The 15059-nt window shown below is 38.3% G+C and overlaps 1 long non-coding RNA gene across 1 annotated transcript in view; it reads right to left on the minus strand.

Moving 5' to 3' along the window:
• The window catches only part of LOC138159258 (uncharacterized), a 1259001-nt gene that overhangs the window by 1064276 nt on the left and 179666 nt on the right, over nt 1-15059 (minus strand). The window contains exon 2 of the long non-coding RNA XR_011167854.1: nt 1068-1201. This is a non-coding gene — a long non-coding RNA (uncharacterized lncRNA). The remainder of the gene's footprint in view (nt 1-1067; nt 1202-15059) is intronic.

Genomic DNA, 15059 nt, shown 5'->3' on the forward strand with positions numbered 1-15059 from the left:
TTGATGGCCCCAGGAGTAGCTGCTATTGGTGCTGCGGACCCTGTTTTTGTCTCTTACCCAGCTCTGACAGATCCCCAGTCCTGCGATGAAAGGCCTGGGAATAGCCCCTGTGGTTGGTGAATCAGCTTGCTCAGGCTCACCCTGGTTGTGTCCGCCTCCATATGTTGCATCCACCTCCATTAAAACTTTTAAAATACTTAATAATTCACCTAAAACTTAATGCTTAAATTTATGGTCCCTAAGATTACTCCTCAAGTCTAGTCACCATTAGAAATATCAATATTTAGATATATGTATATGTAACACTATATACATATGACCATATACATTTATAAACATAGATTCACAGAGCTAGAGGGAACCTCAAGAATTCATCTAGTGACATTTTCAAAACAGTCCAGAAAGAAAACCAGCTACTCCCTTTTTCAAAAATCCTGAACATTCAAATAGGAACCCTATTACTGTCCATTATTCTACCATTACTATTGATATCATGCTACCATTATTATTAATAAGCATACAAGTAAAAGCTTCATTAAAAGATGTCAAGTAATCAAAGGTTAAGGAGTCCTAAAGATGATTACACAACACCCCAACAGGTTTTCCATCTTCTTTTGCTAAATATTTCCTTTTCTGACCATACCCATAGTATGTTTAATTCTTGGAGAGATTGGACACCAAAAATAAACCCATTTTCAGACATTAGATATGAATATTTGGTATCATTGAAGAGAGAATAAGATTGGCTTAGTCATCACTATTATATTAATAAGAGTACCATTTTCATTCTTAATAGGACTACCTAAACATGAATCAATCAAAGAATTTGACAAATGTCTATATGCCAGATCAAATTTCATAATACACTCAGTACTCACTGACTGTCTCAAAGACAGAGTACAAATATCCTTTATTACAACTCAAGGGAAATTTCTCATCACAAGCAATGATTTTCTATCACTATGTTCAGCTATAAATTTTCTTAATGCTGTCAACCTATTAAGGTGATGAGGTGTTTAATTTAAGAAACTCCTGTCCTGTGAAGATGAAAGGTTTCTCCAACTCACCTTTCAAACATTTCTTTTCCACTGGAAAAATCTCTGTTAGTTATTGTAGTCTCCCTTCTCCCAGTCCTCTTAATCTGATGACCTGTTACAACTTAGGTTTCCTAGAAGCGAAGGTTCAGTTCCATTGCCCTACCCTGCAATATGAAAAAGTACCAATGATCATAACAGCATAAGTGTTTGCATGCATAGATGTTAAAAGCAGCCTGATACTGGTCAATAACATACACTATCCCATGACTCTGATACCAATGAAATTTTAGGTGAGATTCAGGTTAAATATTTATCCTTTTAATCATTTATCTAAAAAGTTGACTCCTTAATTAAACAGTTGTGTGGAGAAAGCTTCTGCATTAGTCAATTCACATTAGTTAATGGTAAATAGCTGGGGAAAAGAATCATTAGCAGTTGAGTTGAGTCCACCTCCACTCTCCCCCTTTCCTTTGTAGATTTTTCTTATTAACTGAAAAGGTAAAACTCTAAATTCAGAATAGTTCTGGGAAACAACTAGTAAGTTATTTCTCAAACTATGAAAATCTTTTTAAAAATCATTATTAATTTGAAAAACAGACAATGAATTAAACAAGTGCCTTTGGTTTGAGATAATTAGCTGGTCAATTGGACTGTAAATTGAAAGCCTGAGTTGTTGAGCACTTGACCTAGGTCTTGGTAGTTCATACCAAACAGAAATGACTCTTAACTAATTTAACAAATAGTTGAAAACCAGACTTGTGGCAGGAATTTCATCAGTGCAAATGACCTCTTGTGAAAATGATTATGGATTAACTAATGCAGTGGTTTTCTCTGCACATCTTTGCAATTAAGGAGTCAATCTTTTATATAAGCTATTAACTAGACAAATGTTTAGTCTGACTCACCTAATAAACTCTACTATTCATTGGTATTATAGTAGAGTAATATTTGAAAATTGTCAAAAGAGAAATTATTTAATTCCCAGGGAATGGAAGGAAGTGTGTGGAAATGAATGAATGAAAGGAACATTTATTAAGTGCTTACTTTGTGCAAAGCACTGTGCTATGCCCTGAAGATACAAAGAGAAAAATAAGACCCCGCTCCCAACAAGCTCACAGTCTAATGGGGGAACAACACATAGAAGGTCTCAGTGGCCAGTCAGATGGAAAGGTTTCATGTTCCTTAGAATGCAGCAGCAAAGCTCATGTAAATGCATCTTATTTAGTAAGTAAGAAACAAATGTTTGCCTTAATACCAATATAGCTTAGAATGCCTCCTTTCTGGAATTATTTTTGTAAGCCCAGTTAAGAGACTGAGTCACCACAGGAGTATAAAGAATACAGCTGTTGGTTTTCATTACAACTCATGAGCAAGTATTTCAAGAGGAAAATCAAAACCCAAAACCAACGTCATCTACAGCAGTTCATGACTATTATTAGCAAGACATTCTATGTGATGAGAATAGCAACTGCCTTTGGTTATTTACCATGGTGACCATGGTCAATAGGTATTGCCACTAATTGCTGAACTCTAATCATAGACTTTTCTTCTTTTTATTCAAAAGGAAAGGATTTAGAGGTAAATACATAGTACTATTTTCAGAGCAATCCTTATACTTTGTGTAAGTTGGATCTAATAATTTTTATATTATAAGAAGAAACTAAATGGTCAACTATCAGAAATGCTCATCTCTTGGGATAAGGCTAGATGACCTCCAAGATGTCTTCCAGCTCTAGGATTCCATAAAACCCAAGGATAAGACATCAGACATGACACAGCCTGGTAGTTGCCTTCTGTCACTTGAAATAGAAGCAAATATTATCTGTGCATTCATTATGCATTCCTCACAAAAGGATATGAGTGAGAGAGTAGGTATGTAGAATGAGAGAACTGGATCCATTAATTAGCCTATGACCGATAATAATACTAAACAATGATTCTTAATAAAAAACAAAAAAGGAATTAGAACCACAATCACAGAACTGAAAATTGCTTCTGAGGTCAATTAGTTCAACTCTCAGGAATCTCCACTATATTATCCCTGCTAAGTGGCCTTACAGTCTCCGTTGAAAACCTCCTGACATGGGAAACCCACCATCTCCCAAGGCAATCCTTTCCAGTTCTGTAGTGCTATCTACTGGAAGGTCACTCCTATATCACATCCATAACTGCTTCTCTAATCACCCATCTCTTGTTCCTAGATTTGCTGAGAAGAATCCTTAAATCTCTTTTGTGTATGTTTGATCTCCTCATAGATATTAAGCTTCATATGAGTAGGGGCTGTGTCTTAAATATTTTTATCTCCAGAACTGCTGAGCGCAGTGTTCTGCACAGAATACATATTTGTTAAACTAGGTGATACCTGGAATTTTCCTTAAGTGGAATATGTGTGTGAGCATGTGCACACACACACACACACACATATATACACACAGAGAGAAAGAGTTAATGCTCTAATAATACATATTCTTTGTAGGGTAACTGGTTCAAATCATAATATGAAACATTCTTATACACAAGTGACCATGGAATGCCAATTTTTAAAACCTTTAAATATGGGATTCGATCACACAGCAGGGGCAAGGAAGGCAATATGCATTTGTATGATGCCTACTGTGTGGCAGGAACTGGGCTAAGTAAGCACTTTACACATTTATCTCATTGGATCCAAGGTAGGTGTTATCATTATCCCCATTTTGCAGTTGAAGAAACCGAGGCAAACATAGGTTAAGTGACTTGCCCAGGGTCACACAGCTTAGCGAGTACCTGAAGCTGGATTTGCACTCAGGAAGATAAATCTTCCTGACTCCAGGCCCAGCACTCTATGCACTACACCAGCCAGCTACCCGTGGATGCTACATAATACAAAATAAAGATAAGACACAGTCACTGCCCACAAGGAGAATATGACAAAATTTTAAAGATCTGTGATTTTGCCATTCCCCCGATTTTTCCATGCCTTGGTTAAAGGTCTTCATGAGTTTCTGGGCTGAATAGTTGGTCATACTATGGCCAATGGTCTGAGGAAAAGCCTCTCTAAACACAATCATGCTTGTTCTCTGGCAGTATACATACTGCACTTCTAGGCTACAACTACCAGTCCATTCCAACTTGGTAGAACCCTCAGAAATCTCAAATTTGAACAGGACCTCAGCAGTCATCCAGTCTGTGCTTTATCTGTACAAAAAATTCCCTTTAAAATATACCTGAGAAGTAACCATCCAATTTTTTACTTGAAGACTATAGAGGGAGAATTCATTGCCTCCTAAAGTGACTCATTCCTTGGAGAGCTCAAATTATTAGGAATTGTTTACTCACATGAAGCCTAAATCTGCCTCCTTGCAACTTCTATCCATTGTTTACTCGATCCCTCCTCATAGGAGGTCTTCAGTGTGACCATCTGTAGAGCACATTATCCTGGGGATTTGGGGTATGGTGTAGACTACATGACCTCCGAAGTCTCTTCCTAGTTCTCTTCTTCTGGGAGATCTAACACCCCCTTCCACATGACGGCTGTTCAGACATTTGAAGGCAGCTCTCATGCACTCCCCTGAACCAGGCTTCTCTTCTCCAGGTCAATCATTCTTCTTGCATGGTCTTGAGGCTCTTCCCCACTCTGGTCACTCTTTTCTAGACTCTCTTCAGCTTACCAACATCCTTTCTAGAAGGTCTCCTCAAGCATGGGAGACAAAGCCAAGATGGCAGAATAGAAGAAGCATTCTACCCAAACTCTCCCAGAATTCTCCTTCAAATAACTTTAAAATAAGAAGTTGTGTGTTCCCAGGAGCTCTCCTACAAACAGAATTCTTACAGAATCCCATTGATCTACCTTTATGTAAATCATGAAATGAAAAGTTGTCATCCACAAGGATCTGTATTTCAATACCATATTGTCTGCTAGTCCCACTGTGGAACCAAGCTTTACTCACACAGTACAGGAGATTCCAGTCCAAACCCCCAGCCCCCTAAAAACCAAGATCATGGTCTCACTTGGACACACTGTCTGGGTTAGAGATTCTATCCTGACCTTCACGTCTGGCAGAAGTGAAGCAGCAAAGGAGAAGATGATGAATCTGCAACGTCTATTTTCTATGCACAAACACTTCTCAATGTGCATGTCTTCGTCTTTTGATTTGTTTGGTTTTTATCCAAGGGTGTGACAGGATAACTGTCCAAAAAGCAAGAGGAGATTAGCATGGGTTTATTTGGGTTTCGGGGTGGGAGTTAGGGATTTTTTTGGCTCTTGACTTTGAATTTTAAAACTGAAACAGTGAAGGTGAAAAGCAATCGCTTTGTTGGAGATAAATATCCCCAAAGTTTTTTAGGCCTATTTGTGACTGTGGTTTTTATTTTTTTACTTGTCATGACAATTATTAAATCATGCATTATTATTAGGATCTGTTGGCTTCTGTTAGAATCACTCAGCTCTCCAAAAAGAAAGTGAAGTACCTAAATCAGATAAGTATGAAATCTTTTTCGTATCTTCAACTTTAATATTTATTCCTTTTTTAAAATTGTCAAAGCCATGATACCCAACCTTCTTTCCCCTACCTGCTCCCAACAGAGGCAGTGGAGAAGGCTTATATATTCTCCCTGGCAATCCAAGGAGACTATTGTCAGTACCTGGAGAAAGAGAGCTTCATTGGCTTATGATGACCTCAAATAAATGCTTTCATGTTAGGAGGGGGGAAAAGAAAAGTCATGGAAAATAAGAGAGGTACTTGTAGGACTGGAGAAGGACAAATATTCCAACGTGAAAGATGGGGAAAGAAGAGGGAGGAGTCTGCAAACTATAAGCCAGTGGGCTTGACTTCAAATATATTATTAAAGGGATGGCATGTAAATACTTGGAAAAAGAAATAGTCATCACCAAAAGACAGCAAGGCAAAATCAAGAATAGGTTGTGCCAGACCAAACTTGGTTCTTTTTTTTTGTTTTCTTTAATCAGGAAAGTGTTGCACACATGGTGCAATTAGATTTTAGCAACATATTTGACAAAGTTTTTCCTGCTTTCCTTATGGATAATATGGAGACACATAATCTGGGTTATAGGACAGGTAGGTGGATTTGGAACTAACAAAACTCTAGGAGTAATCATTAATAAGTCAACGTCAACTTAGAGTAAGATCTCTATTGATGTGCCCCAGCTGTCTTTGATCCTATGCTGTTCAATTTTTGTCATTTATAAATGTTTTCAATAAAGATATAGATGACACACTTATCAAATTTACAAATGATATAAAACTTAGAGTGGTGGTTCATACGCTTGGATGCAAGTTCCATAACAAAAAAAGATCTGGAGAGGCTAGGATAGTGCCTGACTCGCAGTAGGAGCTTAAAAAATATTCCTTTACTTGTCTCAATTCAGAATAATGGGCTAAAATTAACACAATGATGTTGACTAGGGAACAATGCAAAGTTCCACATTTGGGTTCAAAAAATCAACTTTACAAATAAATGCCTGTAAGGAATATCTAAACACCAGCTCCTGTGGGGAGAGATTTGAGGGTTTTGGTGAATGAATAAACAATGTGACATGACAGTCAAAAAAGTGAATGATGTTTTTAACAGCATTAAGAGAAGCATTGGGTCCATGTATAACCTATATCTTAATTGCTTACTGTTTCGTGAAGAGGAAGGAGAGGAAGGGAGAGAATTTGGAACTCAAAATTTTTTTAATTGTTTTTTACGTGCAACTAGGAAAAATAGTAAAATATTTTTAAAATAGAAGTATTGCACTTCTAAGAAGGAACATAATGATTCTGCTACATCGTATCATGGTTAAGTCACATCAAAAGTCTGTCTTCAATTTGGGGTACCATATTTTAGGAAAGACATGGAAAAGACGGAATCAAAGTGACCAGGATGATAGGACTAGAGAAAATATTATAGGACTTGTGATGTTTTTCCTAGAGAAGAAAAGACTTAGAAGAGTTTGGTTGCTCTCTTTGAGTTTTTGAAGGACTGTTATTTGGGGGAAGAGGGGAAAGGAAGGAGGATAAGCATTTATTAAGTGCCTACTGTATGCTAGGCGCTGTGCTAAGTGCTACATGGATATTATCTCTTCTGCTTAGTTTCAGAGTACAAATCTATGAGGTTGTAGAGAGGCAAATTAATACCTGATGTCGGGAAACTAATTAACTAATTAGAACTAATCAAAAGTTAAATGATGTTCCTCAGAAGGTAGCTGGGATCCCCCCCATTGGCAGTCTCTAAGCAGAGGTCAGATAATTATTTATTGGAAATGTTGTTATATTTTTGGTTTGGTAGAGATTGAACCAGATGAAACCTGAGGTTCTTCCAGATTTTTGATTCTATGATTCTGTGATATTTATAAGAAGACTCTCACTTCTGCCTCTCAACCTGTTTGCAAAAAATATATAACATGTAAATGGTGAGGATTTCACAATTAAAGACAGTATAACACAATGGAAAGAAGGCTAAATCTGGGGAGAAAGCTTGGGTCAAACTATGGCTTTGCTACTTACTACCTGTCTGTAAGAATGGATCAGTTAAGGAAACCAATCCAATCACCTCGCCACATTTAAAGTAAGTGATATTGTAATGAGGTGAGAATATGCCTCAACTAATCAAAGACTACAGTGATGTTGTATAAAAAAGCATATTTGGATTGGTTGAGGAAGCGAAGTCATATGCTAGGAGTTGTCTATAAAATAGCAGCCAGTTTAGCCTTTTGTTGTTCGTTTGTTTTTCAGTCCTGTCCTGCTCTTCTTGACCCCATTTGGGGTTTTCTTAGCAAAGACACTGAAGTGGTTTTGCCATTTCCTTCTCCAGATCATTTTATGGATGAGGAAATTGAGGCAAACAGGGTGAAGTGACCTGACCAGGGTCACACAGCTAGTAAGTATCTGAAGCCAGATTTGAACTTAAAAATATGAATCTTCCTGATTCCAAGCCCAATGCTCTCTCCAGTGCACCATCTAGCTGCCTCAATTCAGATCTACTAAGACTTGGAACAAGGAAAAGGGAAACCGCATTCCAGCTACTCTCCTAAGGAAAAAATCAGTTGGAGGGAAGAGTAGAGTTTCAGGTCTTGGCTTTTGTCTTGGTCTCAGTATCCTCCCCATTCACTTGACCAGGTAAGGATTCAGAATTTAAGAGGTTCAGAGGACTTCCCATTTTCCTATCACCATCCTAGGAGTATTCCCATATCATTGGATGTAGTATCATATTGGGATAGGTGGGATGCATATTCAAAGCTTACAGAGTCCTCCAGAAAAGTTCTACCATACCTAAGAGATACATCTTGAGTACTCAAGTAAAAAGACTTCCAGGAGTTCCCACATGCTATCTATGCTTGAGATCACTTTCCCTTGGACCATCCATGTATGTATGCCCTTATCCTCAGTTCCTCACTCTTTTTAAAAAAAAATAATTAAATGTGTTTTCATTTTTTAAAATTATAAACATTTCACATTTTTATAAAACTTCTATTATACAATATGTTCTGTTCCTCACTCTTTCTCACCATCATATCCAGTCTGTTCCCAAGTCCTGTTGATTTTACCTTTATGACCCCTCCTGTATATGCCACCTTCTCTCCTCCACCCTCCACACTATCACACCTGGACTATTACAATAGCTTGCTAGATGGTCTCCCTGCCTCAAGTTTCTTCCCATCACAATCTATCCTCCACTTAGATGTCAAATGAATCCTCCTAAAGTTCGGCTCCAACCATTTCACTCTCCTATTAAATAAACTTCAATAACTATCTATTACTGCTGAATCAAATATGAAATCCTCTGTTTGATATTGAAAGCCTTTCATGACCTGTGCCCTTATCTTTCTGGTCTTCTTATACCTTATACCTCCTTATAATATGCCTACATACTTTGTAACATTGACCTCCTTGCTATTTCTCAGACAGGACACTCCATCTCCTGACTCCATGCATGGCTGCCCTTCATGTCTGGAATTCTCTCCCTCCTCATCTTCATCTCCTGGTCTCCTTGGCTTCCTTTAAGTCTCAGCTAAATCCTGACTTTTATAAGAAGCTTTTCCTAATCTCTCTTAATGATAGTGCTCTCTTTTTATTATGCATTTCATTTATTTATCATACACATATATATAATTTGTATGTAGTCATTCCAATTAATGTCAATTTTGAGAAAAAATCCTTCAACTTCTATGATTAATGTATAGTTTGTTTAGAATATCTTCAAAAAATATTCTCCTCTTGGATTTTTTTCTTTCTGAGGTCAGGCCCATGTTAAAGAGTAATATTTTGGAAAACCTGGAGGAGAATTCCTTCACTGTCTTGAAAGAAGTCACCAGAGGCATATATAACCCTGAGTTTTCAAAAGCAAGCTGGAACTTATTTGCACAAGCAATTTCAAATGTCTGGACTTGAAACGTTGGGTTTTCCTGAGCTTTCATCCAGAATCTGTTTAATGTGAATGGGATTGCAGTGGCATTTGCCATAATGAGGCTGTCAGACAGAAACCTAGATCAACAGAGCAGCCATTGGGGATGGCAGAAACTTCTAGATGCACCCTGGGGTCCCTGTGGACCAGTATCAGCACAATCTCTGGTACTTACAGGGCCTAATAAGTACCTAATATGGTGGACTCCTGAAATGTGGAAGGCAGTCTACACTCAGCATGCCACACCCTTACCTACTGAGGAATGGAGGCCTGGAGAGCTGAAGAGCTGATGCCAAATGTTTCTGTACCAAATATTCTCCCTTTCCTAGCCAAGTGGAATGAGAAGCTTTCAAAATATAGAGACTTAGCAAAAGTAAATTCAAGTCAGCAAGTCAGCTGAAGTGACTATAAATTCAGATTGGTTAATGCAAGACAGGAGAAGGCAAAGGCAAAGGAAAAGGTCAATTCATTTACTTCAATATACAGTTAATGCCAATTAATCAACACTATATCAATCCTAAGCCTCTGTAAGGTTGGCACAGTGGATAGAGCACTAGACCTGGAGTCAGGAAGGCTCATCTTGAGTTCAAATCTAGCCTCAGACACTTTCTAGCTGTGTGACCTTGGACAAGTCACTTTACCCTCTTTGTCTCAATTCCTTCATCTATAAAATGAGCTGGAGAAGGAAATGGCAAACCACTCCAGTATCTCTAGCAAGAAAACCCCAAATGGGGCCATAAAAAGTTGGACATGACTGAAAAACATCTGAACAACAACAACAAAGTCTCTGCAGGTGTCCTAAAAGGCAGGATGGACAGCAGATCAAAGAACTTGGGGTCAGGACAGTCCTGGGTATGGATCCTATTTTACATGGCCTTTGGCCTATTGTTGAATTTCTCTAAGCCTCAGTTTCCACACCTGCAAAATAAATAACAAAGGTAGAGGACCTTTGATAGCAATTCTAACCCAGATTATCACCACCAGAAATTACAGAGAGATTATCTTTAAGGAACTCAGATTTGTTATAAGTATAGATTACGCCAGGAAATAGTAGAAACTTTGCAACATTAGATCTTACTATTTAAATATCTAGCAAGAAACATTCTGGTAGCTACAATTATACCTCAGAATCTGCCAGATTTCATAAGCAAACAGAGACCAATTCCCACACCACAAAGGCAGACCTCAAAATATCTTTGAGAATTCAGCTTTAAACTGGAACCAAACCACGGGCAGAAACTATTACCCACAATACCCAGGCATACCATTTAACCATAGAAATTTTAAAATATTTTAAACAGAAATTGCTATACCAAATATCTTCTCCAAACCAAGCAGAATGAAAACTTTCAAAATATAGAGACCTAGCAAAACTCAAGTCAAGTCAGAAAGCATTTATTAAGCATTTACTATGTGCTGGCAACTATATGAACCACTGAGCAAGCCCTCAAGGAGCTTACACTGCAGTGGGGCAAGGGGGAGACAATGTGTAAAAGGAAGCTAGAAAGGGGTGGGGGTGAGAAAGCAGAAGAAATTAAAATCATGTGGAAACAGAAAAAAGAAAAGTATAGACCATTACCATGATCCTATCTGCTAATGTTAGAAAAGGGAGAGGCCCGAACAAAGCAAAAGGAAGAGGAAGTAAATTGATGAATAAACTTTCATCAAAAGAACTAAGGGTCCATGTTGGGGAATAACAGAGGTTATAGGTGAGGCGACATCAGACTGAGGGCCTAAAAACCCAGGCAGAGGATTATGAACTTGGGACAAAACTCATCTAACAGGTTCAGTAACTATGTCCTCATTTCAGTATACATGATTTACAGAGAATTTTGTTTGAAGAAAGTTTTGAAACTTCTATTTTAATCTTGCAATAAGAGGGACATCAATACCAACAAAGAGTTGCTTTGATGAATTTGAAAAAAAAAGTTTTCAAAAAAGTAGTGTTGAAATGATTGCTTTTTGTCCACCTGAGACATGCATTTTTTATCGGGCATTTAGTTCCATGAATACCAAAGACATAATAAATTTTGCAATTCCTAAGTGCCATATGTAAGATATTTTATATGCAAAAACCCTTAAATTAATGCAACATTATTAGTGTTGCAAATTTAAGTGCATAAATAGCCATCTAATAGAATACATTCATCAGGCTAACTGGTATTTAAAACCCCTCCTAGATATTCCGCTATGGCCATGTTTTCAAGTATGAATGAGATCTCATGCAAGTCGATCTGAGTATTGCTTATGTAGCCACTACACACAGTGACAATAATCAATTTATTCTTCATCACTGTCCCTTTTGTCCAGGATTTCCCACCCACCTACATTCTCATCTATTTGCCTAAGAAATCTCTCACAGTCAGTCTTGTGCCTAAACACGAAGCACCTAGAAATCCTCTATTCCTACCTCCTATAGAGGCTGGAGATTGAGAAAGTTATGAATCATCTGGTTGCCACTTCAAATGAATGTTGCTGAAACTAAATTTGCTAAGAAATCCCTCAAATTCACAAAAAGTTGAGGAAAGCCAGAGACTGGGTAGTTGTATAGAGAAAAAAAGAATACAATTGTAAATGCCAACATTTTGTGCCTAAAAGATGTACAGAATAGTAGACTGGAGAGGGGAAAAGTATTTTGGAAAGGGCACTGGACTTGGAGACAGTAGACTTGGGTTTGAATTGGATTCACAGATTGAATTCCCATGGGACTATAAAACAAAGAACAAGGCACATCATAACATCATCGATTTAGTGTTGGAAGGGACCTTAGAGGTCATTGAATACAATTTTATACTTTTAGACATGGTTTTACAGATGAGGAAACTGAGGCTGAGAGAGAATAAGTGAATTGCCCAAGGTCACTCACACAGCTAATAAGTTTCTGAGGCGGGGCTTGCTCCTGACTCCAAGTTTGGCTCTCTATCCACTGGGCCATCTAGCTATCTACAGGAGATATTATTTGTACAGCAGTTGACTGTCCTGGCAGCTCCAAAGGGTACCCATTAACCAAACAATCAACAAGTATTTATTAAGTGCCTCGTCAAATAAACTCAACAAGTTTTATCAAGTACTCACAAAATGCCAAGCACCATGCTAAGCAGTAGAGATACAAAGAGGCAAAATTAGTTATAAACTGCCCTGAACAAAAACAGTCTACTGTGAATCAGACATTCTGCTAAGCACCAGGGATCCAAAGATACAAGTAAAACTGTCCTGGCTTTCAAAAAACTTACACTCTACTGGAAAGGATAATATAATATGTATGTGTAAGTGTGTGTTATATGTGTACATGTGTATATGTATTATATATACATACATGTGTGTATATATACATATATATGTATGTGTGTACGTGTTTGGGGGTGAGATATGGGGGGAAAGGAGAGGGGAGAGAGAGAGAGAGTGACAAAGACAGAGAGAGACAGAGAGAGAGAGATGATAGATGGGTGGGAAAGAAAGAGAGAGGAAGGAAGGAAGGAAGGAAGGAAGGAAGGAAGGAAGGAAGGAAGGAAGGAAATATCTACAAAATTAATGAAAAGCAGATTTGGTGTGGAGAGGAGGCATTGGTACCTAGACACATAAAGGTTTCTGGGACAAGACAAATGATGGTAAAAATAGAGACTGGTCATTATTTTGTGGCATAGAATAAATGTAGTAATTTCAGATATCACTTGTCTAAGTGGTTGTAGCGGCAAGCACCCCAGTGTCCCCAGGGTGCCTGCTCACACAGGTTCTTGGATCTGCATTGTTAAAGGAAAGCAACTCAAAATGGGTTAACAAGCTTACTTTAATCAGTCAGACATATATCATTTACCTTGTTCAGGAGAAAAGGTCAGCATCCTGAACCTCAAAGTATACAGGCATAATTATCAAGACAGAAACATCAAGTAGACAGATTTCCAAACTGTCCAACCATTACATCCATACCCAGTCAACATCTGGGTTTCCACATTCTGGGTTTTTCAAAGCCGGGGGACTCTTAACAACGGCTTCCCAGAATTCAGATCAAATCAAAGAATATTTCTCAAAGTGAGTCCCAAAACAAAGCTACACATCAGGGCTTATATAACCTTCTCCTGGCTCAGAGAATGTAACAACCTTGTTGACCCACTGGCCAATCAAAAAGTATCTACTGAAAAACAAGCCTCCCTCCCCAGGCTTCTGGTGCACTTTAGCCTAGGGGCAGGGAAGATCTTTAAAATTTACATTCGCATTACAGTGGTCAGATCTAAGTCAAAATCCTGTCTCTAACACATACTCCCTGACAGTGGACAAATAAATTAATTTCTTTGGGTCTTAGATGACTTTTCAGTAAAATAAAGGCATTAAACTAAATGACTTTCAAATCTCATGAACACATTTTAAGGACGAGAGAATTAATTCTTGAGATATTTAAAGGAAGAGAAGGTAAGTGATAGGGAAAATCATGAATGATATTTCTACTGAATTTTTAGAAGGGTGGGGAGGGATTGAGATGTCCAGAACTGAAAGTAAGGAGAGGTATGAATAGTACTTACACTGACCCTAAGATTATCCCTAAAACAAAAACCTATCTTTTTCATACCAATATAGCTACATTTTGTAGAATATTCGATTTCTAAAAAATAAAATGTGCAGGTCACTAAAAGTAGTAACAAACAATGGGCATCAACAAAAAAAACAATATATTACCAATGATAAACTGCAAACAAGAAGTGGTGTAAAAGACATCGCTGTGCATGGTGGAGGTTGGGAGGGCAAGACTGGGTGACCATGGAGCAAGAATGAGAAATAACAAAGAAACACATTGCATATGGAACTAGCAATTTAACTTGTTCATAAACCTGAAGGAGGATCCCCAGCATATTGGGTGAACTCCCTGTGACTCTTTATGGAAAGACCTGGACAAGAGATGCACAGTATAGATCAGAATCAATGAGTATGTTCTACACTGTCAAAGGAAGAGATCACAAATCCATCAAAGTGTTAGTGAAGAAGGATTAATGGAGAGATAGAAGGAAGGAAGGACAGATGGAGAGATGTTTAGATGAATGGATGGGTGGGTGGATGGATGGAAGAAATCCTTCTTCAGGGCTTCTGAACCAACAGAAAGGTTCCCAGACCCCTGCAACAACAGCACTGTCCTTCACCAGTGGACAGTATTCACTCTCTGTCTGCAGGACGGTCTCAGTAGCTCTTAACCAACAGCCAGGTTCCAGGATTTCTTCAACAACAGGACTGTCTTTCACCAATGGACAAATCTGGCAAAACAACATCAAAACAGACAAAGTACCAGGAAAACAGCCATGTCTCCTCAGTCCTTGGCAGCTCCAGGGCAGGTCTCAAAAGTCCAGGGCAATTCAAAGTGGCCCTCAGCAATCCTCTCAGTCTCTCTCTCTCTGCCTCCACGAGGGTGCTGCTTCCAAAAAGTTCTTCTGCCTCTCTCTTGTGTCTCTCCAAATCTACATCACCAGCTCCTCCCAGTTCAGGACTCTCTTTTCACGTCAACAAGTCCATCCCACAGGTGGGATTAACAAGCTCTGGGGTTTAACACAATCAATTTGAAAACCAAGCCAATACAGGGGAATCTTTATATTCCATTACTATCACAGATGGATGGATGGATGGATGGATGGATGGATGGATGGATGGATGGAT

The sequence above is a fragment of the Petaurus breviceps genome, unplaced genomic scaffold, assembly GCF_028583685.1.
Source record: "Petaurus breviceps papuanus isolate PSGF00001 unplaced genomic scaffold, PetGlider_PUasm1.0 176, whole genome shotgun sequence".
Classification (NCBI taxonomy): domain Eukaryota; kingdom Metazoa; phylum Chordata; class Mammalia; order Diprotodontia; family Petauridae; genus Petaurus; species Petaurus breviceps.